Source organism: Lepidochelys olivacea (genome assembly GCF_965140295.1).
Source record: "Lepidochelys olivacea isolate rLepOli2 genome assembly, chromosome: 7".
Classification (NCBI taxonomy): Eukaryota; Metazoa; Chordata; order Testudines; family Cheloniidae; genus Lepidochelys; species Lepidochelys olivacea.
The window spans coordinates 73138254-73151047 of record NC_140417.1 but is presented as its reverse complement, the minus strand read 5'-3'; the positions used below and the strand labels follow the sequence as shown (position 1 = coordinate 73151047).

The 12794-nt window shown below is 39.6% G+C and overlaps 1 long non-coding RNA gene across 1 annotated transcript in view; it reads right to left on the bottom strand.

The window, feature by feature from the left end:
• Positions 1–12741, bottom strand: part of LOC311524465 — a 30860-nt gene extending 18119 nt beyond the window's left edge. The window contains exons 1-2 of the long non-coding RNA XR_014712564.1: positions 10965–12741; positions 10654–10781 (exon numbers count right to left, since the gene is read on the bottom strand). This is a non-coding gene — a long non-coding RNA (uncharacterized lncRNA). The remainder of the gene's footprint in view (positions 1–10653; positions 10782–10964) is intronic.
• Positions 12742–12794: the final 53 nt, after the last annotated feature.

The following is a 12794-nucleotide window of genomic DNA, read 5'->3' as shown; positions in this document are numbered from 1 at the left end:
TGATTCATTTGCAGAAAAAAGAATAATTATTAATTTGAAATTAAATATCTGACTTATAATTCTACCTTATTTTTCCCCACCAAGAAAAGCATTTTCCAGTTTAATCACCGGTACTTAAAAAAGCTACTCACTTTCAAAATTCAGATTCTTTTTCATTAATGGAAACAAAGTATGGAATCATTTTTTCTTTTACTAAGTGCCATGCTTTTATGGAAGCCATTGGGGAAAAAAACAATTGAATTACTTTAGCTAAACTGATAACTACTTTTTTAAGGAGCTGGGGGTAGAAAGGAGGGGTCAGTTTGAACAAAGGGGATGGTTCATCGAAGGATGTATGTGGAATGAATATTGCCTGTTATAAAAAGTCCACACAACTGCGGTTGTGGCAGTGTATTAAATAGCTTATTCTGGATTTTTAAGACTCAAGAAAGTTGTTGGTTTCTTTTTTTTAAAAAGGGTAGAGTGGGGGGAAAGCACACAAAATGCAATATCTGTTACTTCCAAGGCAGTTGAAAAAATTACAGTTCAGAAGAGCAAAGAGTTGGTATAAGGGGAAAAGATTATTTAGTGGGCTTCAACAATATTATTGTCTGAACATATGTTAATTGGAAAATTAATATTCTTTATGATTAAGATTTAGTTTAGTTTAAACTAAAAGGATGTAATTTGTTTAAAGTAAGTGTGCACATGCATATATATGTAAGGTAGGCATATGTGTACTACAAGGGAAATATTCAGAATTGAGGCATGGACTCCTTTATGGGGGATGCAGTTTATGCATGCAAAATTTGAGCATGCATTTTTGCACTCAGAATTAATACATGTGGAAATCTGAGTACACAAACTTTTAACTACCTGATTTGTACCCGTGGTCAGGTAGGTAGAGATTTGTGGTTTATGATGTAGTGACTTTTTATACATTTGTGGCTGCAATATAATTGTAGGAGCAAAAGGAGGGGCATACTTTTAAAGATTTGGCTCTATATGTAAAATATTACCTTAGGAATAAAAAAAGTTTTCTTATAATAACAAAAGGCAGGGATATTATTTCAGTCATTATTTTCACAAGGCATTTTTTCTATTCTCAGGAAGTATTTTACTGTGTAAACTTCATCAGTGAGCACAAGGTCCTATCTGGCATGCCATACTCTGGGGAAACTTCCATTGTATTCAGTGGAAAATTTTTATGAGTGAGGAGTGCAGGTTCAAGTCCCCTGAAAAAGCAGAGATACCTAGTGGTCTGAGCATGGAACTGGAAGGCAGAGTCTCCCTTAGTTATATAATCTTGGCTCTGCCCTCACTGTGTGGCCTTAAATCACTTAATCTCATTGTGTGTATTTTCCTATCTGTAAAATGGGGATAATACTACTTACTTTGCACACCATTAATAAAAAGTGTTAGCAAGTGAATGATAGAAAAGAACTCTGAAGCGGAAAAGTTGCTATGCAAGTGCTGAATAATAATATTTACTCATATGAGAGTACCCCAGAATGATTTAGCTAAAAAACAAACATTTTTGCCTCTTGTATTTCCTAAAAATGTAGTTATATTTGTTACATTTTAATACTCATTAAAATATATCTTAACAGAGAAGACCCTTACACCAGGCTGTCCAACTTGTTCTGATTAAAAATGTGAGGAATCCCTTAAAAGGAAACTGAAATTATCTTTAATAAACAAATACAAACAATTATGTATGATCCTAAATAGTTCAGAAAATACATGAGCTTATATGAAAATATTTTTAAACAAAATATTTTAAAATAGTTTCCTCATTTATCTGCCAGCACCTGAGTTCAGGTTTGGCTTGCAACAGCTAATACCATCTGATATACACATTGCAGAATAACAAATTAAGGTTCCTGCACTTTAAATGTGATATTATTAGCTCCTTCAGGAGACACACGCAAGCCTGAACCAAAGTCTTGGCAGGTTAAAACAAACAAACACCCATGGATTCCATTAAGCTCGATTCAGCTACTCTGACCAGTACTGTTCAGTGTAAGGGCAGAAAATTCACACTATTACTGATTTTGGAATTTAAACAGATATTCTATCTCTTAGTTTGATAAAAAACATTTCAGTTTATTTTCAGTAGTGTCAATATTGTCTAATAATATAACACATAAGGGGCAAAGAGTACGTACAGTGATTCTCCATTGCCTTGCATGTATAATATGCCTAGTGAAGTGCCAGTGTTCCAAAGAAACTATACTATTCTATACTGTGAACTATGCTAAGTTCCAGGAACTTAAAACTGAACACCTGCCATCAGAGAGGGCATCCTGGGGAAACAGTCAAATAAAAATATAAATACGAGAGACTTAAAATGCAAAAGAAAATCGCTTTTTGAGATGATAGTTAGCCATTTATTTTGGCCTTTCCTTTTTCATCACAGGATAACACACTGTAAATGAATTAATGGTGAAAGGTTAGTAAAAGCCTTTAGTAAGGAAATAGGAGCAGTGTATCAGGATATCCCTTTTCCGCACCAGAGTACCCAATACTTTCAATTTTATACACAACGGAAGTAATTAATTGTAACAGAAAGAAGCACAGCTGTGTTTCCTGATGGCCATACATGCAACAGCCACTATTGTTTAAAGTTCTGAGAATGTGTGTTGAAAATTGCTCAACTGCCTTGAGATTTTTGTTGTTCTCTGAATTTAATTTCTAGTATAAGCTTTTGAATTTGTTATGGAATGGTTAATACTATTGTTAACATTGTTAATACTATTCTCTTAAGGCCAAATCCTTCATCCTTTAATCAGGCAAAACTTCTTTAAACTTCAGTGGAAGTTTTACCTCAGTAAGAATTAAAAGCCAAATCCTGAGAGGTGCTGAGAACCTGTCAACTCTCGTGGAAGGCAATGGAAATTGCAAATACTCACCATCAGTCAGGATTTACTCCCAAATAAGGATTGCAGGATTTGGCTCTTAGTCATGTGTCTTTTGAACTTGTTCAGATTTCATTTCCATGTGTGTGCAGGTGAATGTGTTGGATTGAAAGCCTGAGAGAATAAAGGTTATATTTTTTTGCCTTCAATAATTTTTTATTATGCATTTCAAACACACAACATGACTACTGTATTTCTCCTAAAAATTACTTGGCAGAACCGAAAGCATCGTCACTTTTCTTTTTTTTAATGCAGTTGAGCTGTACCATTTTGTTTGTACTATTTTTGGTAATATTATAGAGTGCATGTTGTAGAATGAATGACTGCAGATGATTTCCCAGCACTAGAGAGGGCAATTTGTGAAGAATTATAAATCTCTTGGAAAATGCGAAGGATTTGCATGCACTATGTACTGTACTTCTACATGTATGAACAAAGAGATGGTCAGATCACTTAGGTGCATATATAACTGTAGTAATACATTTGTGGTTAACAATATGTTTACAATGATAAAGATCAAATAACATTTAAGGGCTTGAGTCATTAAAAATTCTGTGCTGCACCTGGACTCTGATCTGTTTCATTCCAACAAGCATGTAACAAATTGCATTCATGAAGTTTACATCTTTTCAATCTGGTAAGCCTCTATCTTCTTAAATCTTTCTACACTAGGTAACTCACCTATTGCTCACCATGGCTGTCAGCAACAGGTCACGCAGAACCAGAGTTAAAAACAATGTTACTGCTAGAGCAGTTGAGGACACAGCCATTTTCAGCATATATATCATGACAAGAGACCACACTTTTTGTAACGGTGCTGAAAAATTGTTCTGGCCCTTGCACAGTAGCAATTAAACCATTTTTAACGTTGGTTCAGGGAGACCTGTTACTGACATAGTCAGCAACAAGTGACTTCCTTGGTATAAAAGAGGCTTACAGGAATGAAGGTTTACTATTGTTAGCAACAGTGGATGGGGCATTAACATGTTTTGCTGATGGACTCAAGGAGTATGCAACCTTCTACAAGAGACTTACAGGTACCGTAACAAGAGGTGAAGTGAATGTGCAATCAGAAACAGATCTTAGGCAGTTAAAAGTTTACTCATTCTGGGTCAAATTTTGCTCTGGTTTTTACTGACTGTAAACACCAAACAATTCCCATTAAGTTCAAGGAAGTTACTTTGGATTTAACACAATGCTGTATGGTTAACTACATGCTCATTATCATTATAATGTGTAGTTTTTGAAGTATGATCTGTATAACAGTGGGTGAGGCCAGGATTATACAGCTAACCGTTTCTCTAAATTTGGATTTACTATATCTCAATCTTTGAATTTTATTAGCTCACTTGATAGACAAGCATATTTTCCTTGAAAATTGTGCCTTCATGTTACATTTATAAAAAGATGTAATTTCCAAGACAATATATTCACAAAAGAAACAACTTTGGGCCAACTTATGTAGCAATACTACACATAGCAAAAAAATAGTCCTAAGCATAGCTGCACTCACTACACACAGCGACAAACCCCTTACCTATTTTTTTCATCAGGAGAAGGAGCTATCTTAATTAAAACAGACTTGTAGAGCATCTCCTTAATAAAGTGGTAATAATTCAGAAGATCACCTATTTTAAAATTAGTGCTAGAGTTCAGCTGTAAAGAGTTTATTCTCCCCTCAGTGCATACAAAGAACCTATAATAATGCAAATGCATTTTATTACTGAAGAGAGAACATACCACTAATTCTGTGAACCTGAAACTAATATGTTGGTATCAGATGAATACTTGAGAGAAGCCTTAGTACCAGCTGGGTTCATAAATGATGTTCCTTACCTAAAAGTCATTTGATGCATGATGTATGTGGTGGTAGAGAACAGAGCTAAACAGGGCTAGATGGTGCCAATTAGGCATAGCCCATAGCAAAGGACATCATGGAGCTACACTCACTAAGGGATAGTACTGGGAGATTTTCTGCTACAAGGAGGCAGAATGCCAGAATATCTGGGCAAAAAGCCATGCTTTTGTCTCCCTCCATTCTCTTTGAGGCATCATTTGCCACCCCACAATAATGGAGAGGGAGTATTCTCTCCATTCCTTATGTCTTCTGTGCATGGCCCAGGAAGAATCTGGTTCATGTAAACACACCTGGTAGCGAAGCAATGCAAAGGTATCTTTCCCTTTCATTCTCCCTATGCAAAGCACACCAGGCTGTTATGACTTATGACATGTTTCTTCCTAACCTATGCCACCTGTGTTGCACTTTTAGTTCCACTGCAGACTTGTCTGGAATGAAGCTTGGCTAGTGCTGTTTCAGAGACCCTTTACCATATGAATAAGCTTGCTTTATTGTTAGTCATGCTTCAAGAGTAGTAACCTTTGAAAAGCACCTTTACTCATGAATTTCAGCCTGGTTTCTTGAATTAATTATACTGCTCTCATAATAATATTTATTCTAATCATTGGTAGTTCTAATTAGTGGACAAATGCAATTAATTTATAATTGAGCTGTTGTGCTTTCACATAAAACAATTCAGAAAAAGACAGGTTACTAGACAGGGCCAATTTAATGTCATTTTTGAAGTTGAAGAAAAACACCTGAGTGTGGGATAATATTAATGTGGAACATGGGGTATTTATTTTGGTAACAATATATGTTTGCAATTATAAAGATCAAATAACATGGAAGGGCTTGATTAATTAAAAATTCTGTGCTTCATCTGTACAGCACTCTGATCTGTTTCACTTCAACAAACATGCAACAAAATTACCTCTTTAAAGTTTACATCTCTTCAGGCTACTAAGCCTTCATATTCTTAAACCTTTCTATGCTAGTTGGCATGCTTGTTGGCAACAGGTCGCCCTGAACCAGTTTCAGAGTGTCTGGAGTGTGTACCACACTGCATATTTTGGAAGTATGAAGGGAAGAAGGATATACAGATATACTCTGCTCATACAGGTTTCAGAGTAGCAGCCGTGTTAGTCTGTATTCCCAAAAAGAAAAGGAGTACTAGTGGCACCTTTGAGACTAACCAATTTATTTGAGCATAAGCTTTTGTGAGCTACAGCTCACTTCATCGGATGCATTCAGTGGAATCACTGTATTTTCCACTGAATGCATCCGATAAAGTGAGTTGTAGCGCACGAAAGCTTATGCTCAAATAAATTGGTTAGTCTCTAAGGTGCCACTAGTACTCCTTTTCTTTCTGCTCATACAGTTGACCTTATCTCTCAATATATATATCTTTTTCTTGAAGGTTTTTTCATATTTAAGATTTTCAGGGCCCAAAGCGATTCCAAGAACTAACAAACAATTCCTGGAGAGGAAATGACAGAGAAAACACCTGGAAGTGTATCTAGTCTATAAATGTGTATATATATATATATATATAAAAACATTTTCTACACAGCTCCCTTAATCTCTGCAACATGACTATCCACCTTGAGCTGGTCCTACTGTACTTCACCTGGGGTCCCTACATCCCCAAGTGTAGGGTGCCCATATGTTCCTGCTCTCGGAGCCTGCCTCAGTGTTTCTGAGACTCTGTTATCAAAATAAATACCCATTTTATTAAAGAGTGGGGTTTCCCAGTTTTTGCACACTCCTACAGTCTTGAGTCACTGGCCAGGTGAGTTTATGTTATTGATAACTGGTGGGCTGCATGCATATATGCCTCGTTGACCAGATACTACTCATGGTGCTCACAACTAAGTGCCTGGTGTAAATAGATACAATATAAGAATGGCCATACTGGGTCAGACCAAAGGTCCATCCAGCCCAGTATCCTGTCTACCGACAATGGCCAATGCCAGGTGCCTTCGAGGGAGTGAACCTAACAGGTAATGATCTAGTGATCTCTCTCCTGCCATCCATCTTCACCCTCTGACAAACAGAGGCTAGGGACACCATTCCTTACCCATCCTGGCTAATAGCCATTAATGGACTTAACCTCCATGAATTTATCCAGTTCTCTTTTAAACCCTGTTATAGTCCTAGCCTTCACAACCTCCTCAGGCAAGGAGTTCCACAGGTTGACTGTGCGCTGAGTGAAGAAGAACTTGCTTTTATTTGTTTTAAACCTGCTACCCATTAATTTCATTTGGTGGCCCCTAGTTCTTATATTATGGGAACAAGTAAATAACTTTTCCTTATTCACTTTCTCCACACCACTCATGATTTTCTATACCTCTATCATATCCCTTAGTCTCCTCTTTTCCAAGCTGAAAAGTCCTAGCCTCTTTAATCTCTCCTCATATGGGACCCGTTCCAAACCCCTAATCATTTTAGGTGCCCGTTTCTGAACCTTTTCTAATGCCAGTATATCTTTTTTGAGATGAGAGGACCACATCTGTATGCAGTGTTCAAGATGTGGGCATACCATGGATTTATATAAGGGCAATAAGATATTCTCCGTCTCTATCCCATCCCTTTTTTAATGATTCCTAACATCCCGTTTGCTTTTTTGACTGCCGCTGAACACTGCGTGGACGTCTTCAGAGAACTATCCACAATGACTCCAAGATCTTTCTCCTGATTAGTTGTAGCGAAATTAGCTCCCATCATATTGTAAAAAGAAAAGGAGTACTTGTGGCACCTTAGAGACTAACCAATTTATTAGAGCATAAGCTTTTGTGAGCTACAGCTCACTTCCTCAGATGCATATCGTGGAAACTGCAGCAGGCTTTATATATACACAGAGAATATGAAACAATACCTACTCCCACCCCACTGTCCTGCTGGTAATAGCTTATCTAAAGTGATCATCAGGTGGGCCATTTCCTATTGGCTAAGTCATTATGCAAGGTAGCCTGTTTCCTCTTGCTTTTTCCTACCCCCCCCCAAGATGTTCTGGTTTAACTTGGATTTAAACTTGAAGAGTGGTCAGTTTGGATGAGCTATTACCAGCAGGAGAGTGAGTTTGTGTGTGTATGGGGGTGGGGGGGATGTGAGAAAACCTGGATTTGTGCAGGAAATAGCCCAACTTGATTGTCATGCACATTGTGTAAAGAGTTGTCACTTTGGATGGGCTATCACCAGCAGGAGAGTACTATCAGAGGCTCGTTCACCTGCACATCCACCAATGTGATATATGCCATCATGTGCCAGCAATGCCCCTCTGCCATATACATTGGTCAAACTGGACAGTCTCTACGTAAAAGAATAAATGGACACAAATCAGATGTCAAGAATTATAACATTCATAAACCAGTCGGAGAACACTTCAATCTCTCTGGTCACGCAATCACAGACATGAAGGTCGCTATCTTAAAACAAAAAAACTTCAAATCCAGACTCCAGCGAGAAACTGCTGAATTGGAATTCATTTGCAAATTGGATACTATTATTTAGGCTTAAATAGAGACTGGGAGTGGCTAAGTCATTATGCAAGGTAGCCTGTTTCCTCTTGTTTTTTCCTACCCCCCCCCCCCAAGATGTTCTGGTTTAACTTGGATTTAAACTTGAAGAGTGGTCAGTTTGGATGAGCTATTACCAGCAGGAGAGTGAGTTTGTGTGTGTATGGGGGTGGAGGGGATGTGAGAAAACCTGGATTTGTGCAGGAAATAGCCCAACTTGATTGTCATGCACACTGTGTAAAGAGTTGTCACTTTGGATGGGCTATCACCAGCAGGAGAGTGAATTTGTGTGGGGGGGTGGAGGGTGAGAAAACCTGGATTTGTGCTGGAAATGGCCCACCTGATGATCACTTTAGATAAGCTATTACCAGCAGGACGGTGGGGTGGGAGGAGGTATTGTTTCATATTCTCTGTGTATATATAAAGCCTGCTGCAGTTTCCACGATATGCATCTGAGGAAGTGAGCTGTAGCTCACAAAAGCTTATGCTCTAATAAATTGGTTAGTCTCTAAGGTGCCACAAGTACTCCTTTTCTTTTTGCGAATACAGACTAATACGGCTGTTACTCTGAAACCCATCATATTGTATGTATAGTTGGGCTTACTTTTTCCAATGTGCATTACTTTTCATTTATCCACATTAAATTTCATTTACCATTGTGTTGCCCAATCACTTAGTTTTGTGAGATCTTTTTAAAGTTCTTCACAGTCTGCTTTGGTCTTGACTATATTGAGCAGTTTAGTATCATCTGCAAACTTTGCCATCTCACTATTTACCCCTTTCTCCAGATCATTTATGAATAAGTTGAATAAGATTGGTCGTAGGACTGACCCTTAGGGAACACCACTAGTTACTCCTCTCCATTCTGAAAATTTACCATTTATTCCTACCCTTTGTTTTCTGTCTTTTAACCAGTTCTCAGTCCATGAAAGGATCTTCCTTCTTATCCCATGACAACTTAATTTACGTAAGAGCCTTTGGTGAGGGATCTTGTCAAAGGCTTTCTGGAAATCTAAGTACACTGTGTCCACTGGATCCCCCTTGTCCATATGTTTGTTGACCCCCTCAAAGAACTCCAATAGATTAGTAAGACATGATCTCCCTTTACAGAAACCATGTTGACTTTTGCTCAACAATTTATGTTCTTCTATGTGTCTGACAATTTTATTCTTTACTATTGTTTCAACTAATTTACCCAGTACTGAAGTTAGACGTATTGGTCTGTAATTGCCAGGATCACCTCAGATAGATCATCCTCAGCCAGACTTATCACATACTAACACTCCGCCCCAAACAGAAATGAGCAAAAATATCCCATTTCAGGCCTGATTCTTCACTCCTCACTCAGGCAAAGCCTCCAAGACAATCTCCCATGTTTAGCTTGGGTAAGAATTGCAAGATTGGGTCTTTTATGCAGTACATAATGAAAACATTTGCAGGTGACAGCTCTGATATTTCTCATATATTTATTACATCCTGCTCCTTTTGAATTGCTATGAACTTTTGTCTACATGCAAACCCTCTTTTTAAACATACTACTTTGGACCTATAAATAATGGGCCAGATTCTCACATCACTTATGTAGGTTTTACACTATTGTACCTCCATTAACTTCAATGGCATTATTTCTGATTGACATCTTTGTGAAATCAGAGCCATGCTTATTGAATCTTTCCAATCATTTGCTTTCCATCTGATTTTTTTTTTACTCATAAACATCACAAACCCAGCCATTTGAGTAACTTTCTGTGCAAAGGTGTCTGACATTGATTTAGACCCAGATTTACCTCCATCTCAGGCAGCCCTGACATTATTCTAATGCTATTTTCTTATAGTGTGTTCCATTTTATTATTATATTTAATATTTATGAAAGATGCCACATTACCTGAACCCTCTATTTATCCAGAGAATAAGTACAATGTGCGCAATGGCAACACAAACTTAATCCACAACACAACATGTGCTTCAGTCCTGACTGGGAGGGACCACTTCTGGCATATTCAGTGCAAGACTATTCCAATGAGCGCCCTAAAAGATCCCCTTTCCAGTTGCAGTTTTTGTGATGTATAAATCTGCTCAACAAAGAACTGGATGAAAACCAGTTATACAGTTCACATACAGCATCAAACAGATGTACAATGTTAGCAGCTTTTGGTCATTAGGAACCTATATTGGATTTGAATCAACCTATGCACGAAAGGCTCAGTATCACATTACCTCACAGCTTATTACTTTACAAAAGTATTGTTAAGCCTGCTGCCTTAAAGTTAGCTCTAGCAGTTGTGCTTTGGGTTGTGAGAACACATGCCTGTCACATTTTTCTCTGCTGTCTGTTTTGTTGTTATGAGCAGAGTGGAGGAACTGCATGCATATATCAATAATTTCAAAGAAAAAGGGTACCTGGGTTTCTGGGTTCTATACTGCCCAGTGTAGAAGCTGTGATTTTGTCTGTGCTGTAGGCTGTTCTCATTTTGGGTGCTGACAAATTTTTCTGGCACACGGACAAAAGGCAGGATGTTTCTGAAAATCTAAGAAAATAAGGTTTGCATTTCTATTGTGTCTCACACCACAGTATTTAGTCACCTAGACACATTTTTAAAAGTGTGCATTTGTGTTCATGTTAAAAAAAGAAAGGCTGCAAAGGCATTAGGTTTGAAATGATACCTTCCTCTTTGCTTTCTAGAGTAGGTTAACGTGATACAAGTACTCACCTCACAGTTCTGACTCAATCAGGGTCTAAAATATACATGAATTGTGCTGTAAAGCCTGAACTATTATCTCAGATCCACAGGTAGTAGTTATAAGCTGGAGTGAAGAATGTATATAATTCTAATACCAACAAATGGAATAGAGCTACACTGTGAAGTGGACACCACACCATGCATGCTAGTGTTTCCTACACAGTGTTTGTGTGAGACCGTCTGCCACCCATAAGTGTCTTCACCACACTTTCCAATCAGCTGCTTGCTGGAAAGAGTTTGTCTGGGTAGGCATCCATCCTGCCAGCAGCAAATGCTGTGTCCTAAGCAGTGCTCGGTTCAGTTGTAAAGGGAAACTGAGTAGGTCTGTGCAATTTTAGTTTTCCTTTGCAGTAGGCTACGCATATAAAGCTCTTGACATAAATAGAAACTGAATACTTCTAATCACCTTTCTTCTGCAACGTTAAGGTGTAAATCCTATCTCTACTCTGCAAGTGCACAAGGCCCTGCCCACAGTGGAACTGGTGTAGTTCTGGGGTGTGTGGCATAGAATGCTTGGAGTCCAAGTGGGCAGTGTGCCCCTCTACATGTCACACAGTGCAACACCACCAAGGCTCCTTCTGAGTGGCTGTACCAGTGGTTGGGAAGCACTGATTGAAGACAGACAGCATCTTGCTAATAATGAGGAGCTGAGAAACTCAATGCAAAGAATGGCCTTTGGCAAATTCACCAGTAAGCAAAGCATCTCACTTGGGAGGTGAAAGGGGTAAGGTGTCTTAGTTGGCTTAGTTATTTGGAGGATTATCTGGACAAACATAAAAGTTGTTCTCCTTCATCCTGTACATAAAGGTTACAACCATATCCTGCCACTTCTCTTGTAACCTTTCCAAAATTCAAACTTTCCTTCTCCCACAGCTAAAACCCTTGTCCAGGCTTCCATCTTGCTACTATAACCACCTCCTCTTGGCCACTCTGACATGCACTTGCTCCCTTTGAATCCATCCAAAGCACAGCTGCTAACATAACCTTCAGAGCTCTTTGAAACCTTGGATTGACTCCGTTTTCCGCTGCATCAAGTCCAAACTTATTCTCCTCCTTCAAAGCCACTGATCATTCTTTCTAATGCTGCTTTCACCTCCCAACATATCACTACCTCTGCTCTGCTAAGGATGTTGGCCTCACACAGCCATTTGGCCACTTCCCCTTGCTGGAACACCCTCCTGTACTGATCTGGAAGGCCACCTGCCTCTCTTCTTTGGAGGCAGCATAGGAGATCATCCTAATGGGTGTTGGTTTGGGCAGTTGTGGAGAGTTGAAGTGATATATTTAAAACAGTGCATGTCTTTGCTGGGGCCGGGAGCACCCCGCAATACCAACAGGCCCTGCTAGTAACCGTGGGAGTGAGGGGGTGGGGGTGGCAGAGTATTTGGGGCAACAGAGAGGGTCTTTATGAGGGAGCAGGGGTAGTTTGTGCTGCTGGTTGAGGGAGCAGAAAGGCCCAGGATCCTGTCAGTTCATCTCAAGGAACTCCCTTGGGTAACCCCTTGGCAATCATTATCTTGGCGATCTCCAAGCACTGGACTTCGGGGGATGGGGAGTAGGTGATCTCCCACAGCTCAGGTTGTGCGTGGGCCAAGAGGGGGGTAATCTCGAGCACCCGGGGTGCGGGGAGGGAGAGTTTGCCGGTCTCCCAGCGCTCGGGTTTCCGGTCTCCGGGCGGGGGAGTTTACTGGTCTTCGCACCGAGGGGGCGGGGCGGCGCGGCGCGGCGCGGCGGTTGGCGGTCTCCGAACGCTGGGGTCGGAGGGGGAGGGGGGGCACTGGCGAGCTCCTCCGAGCGCTT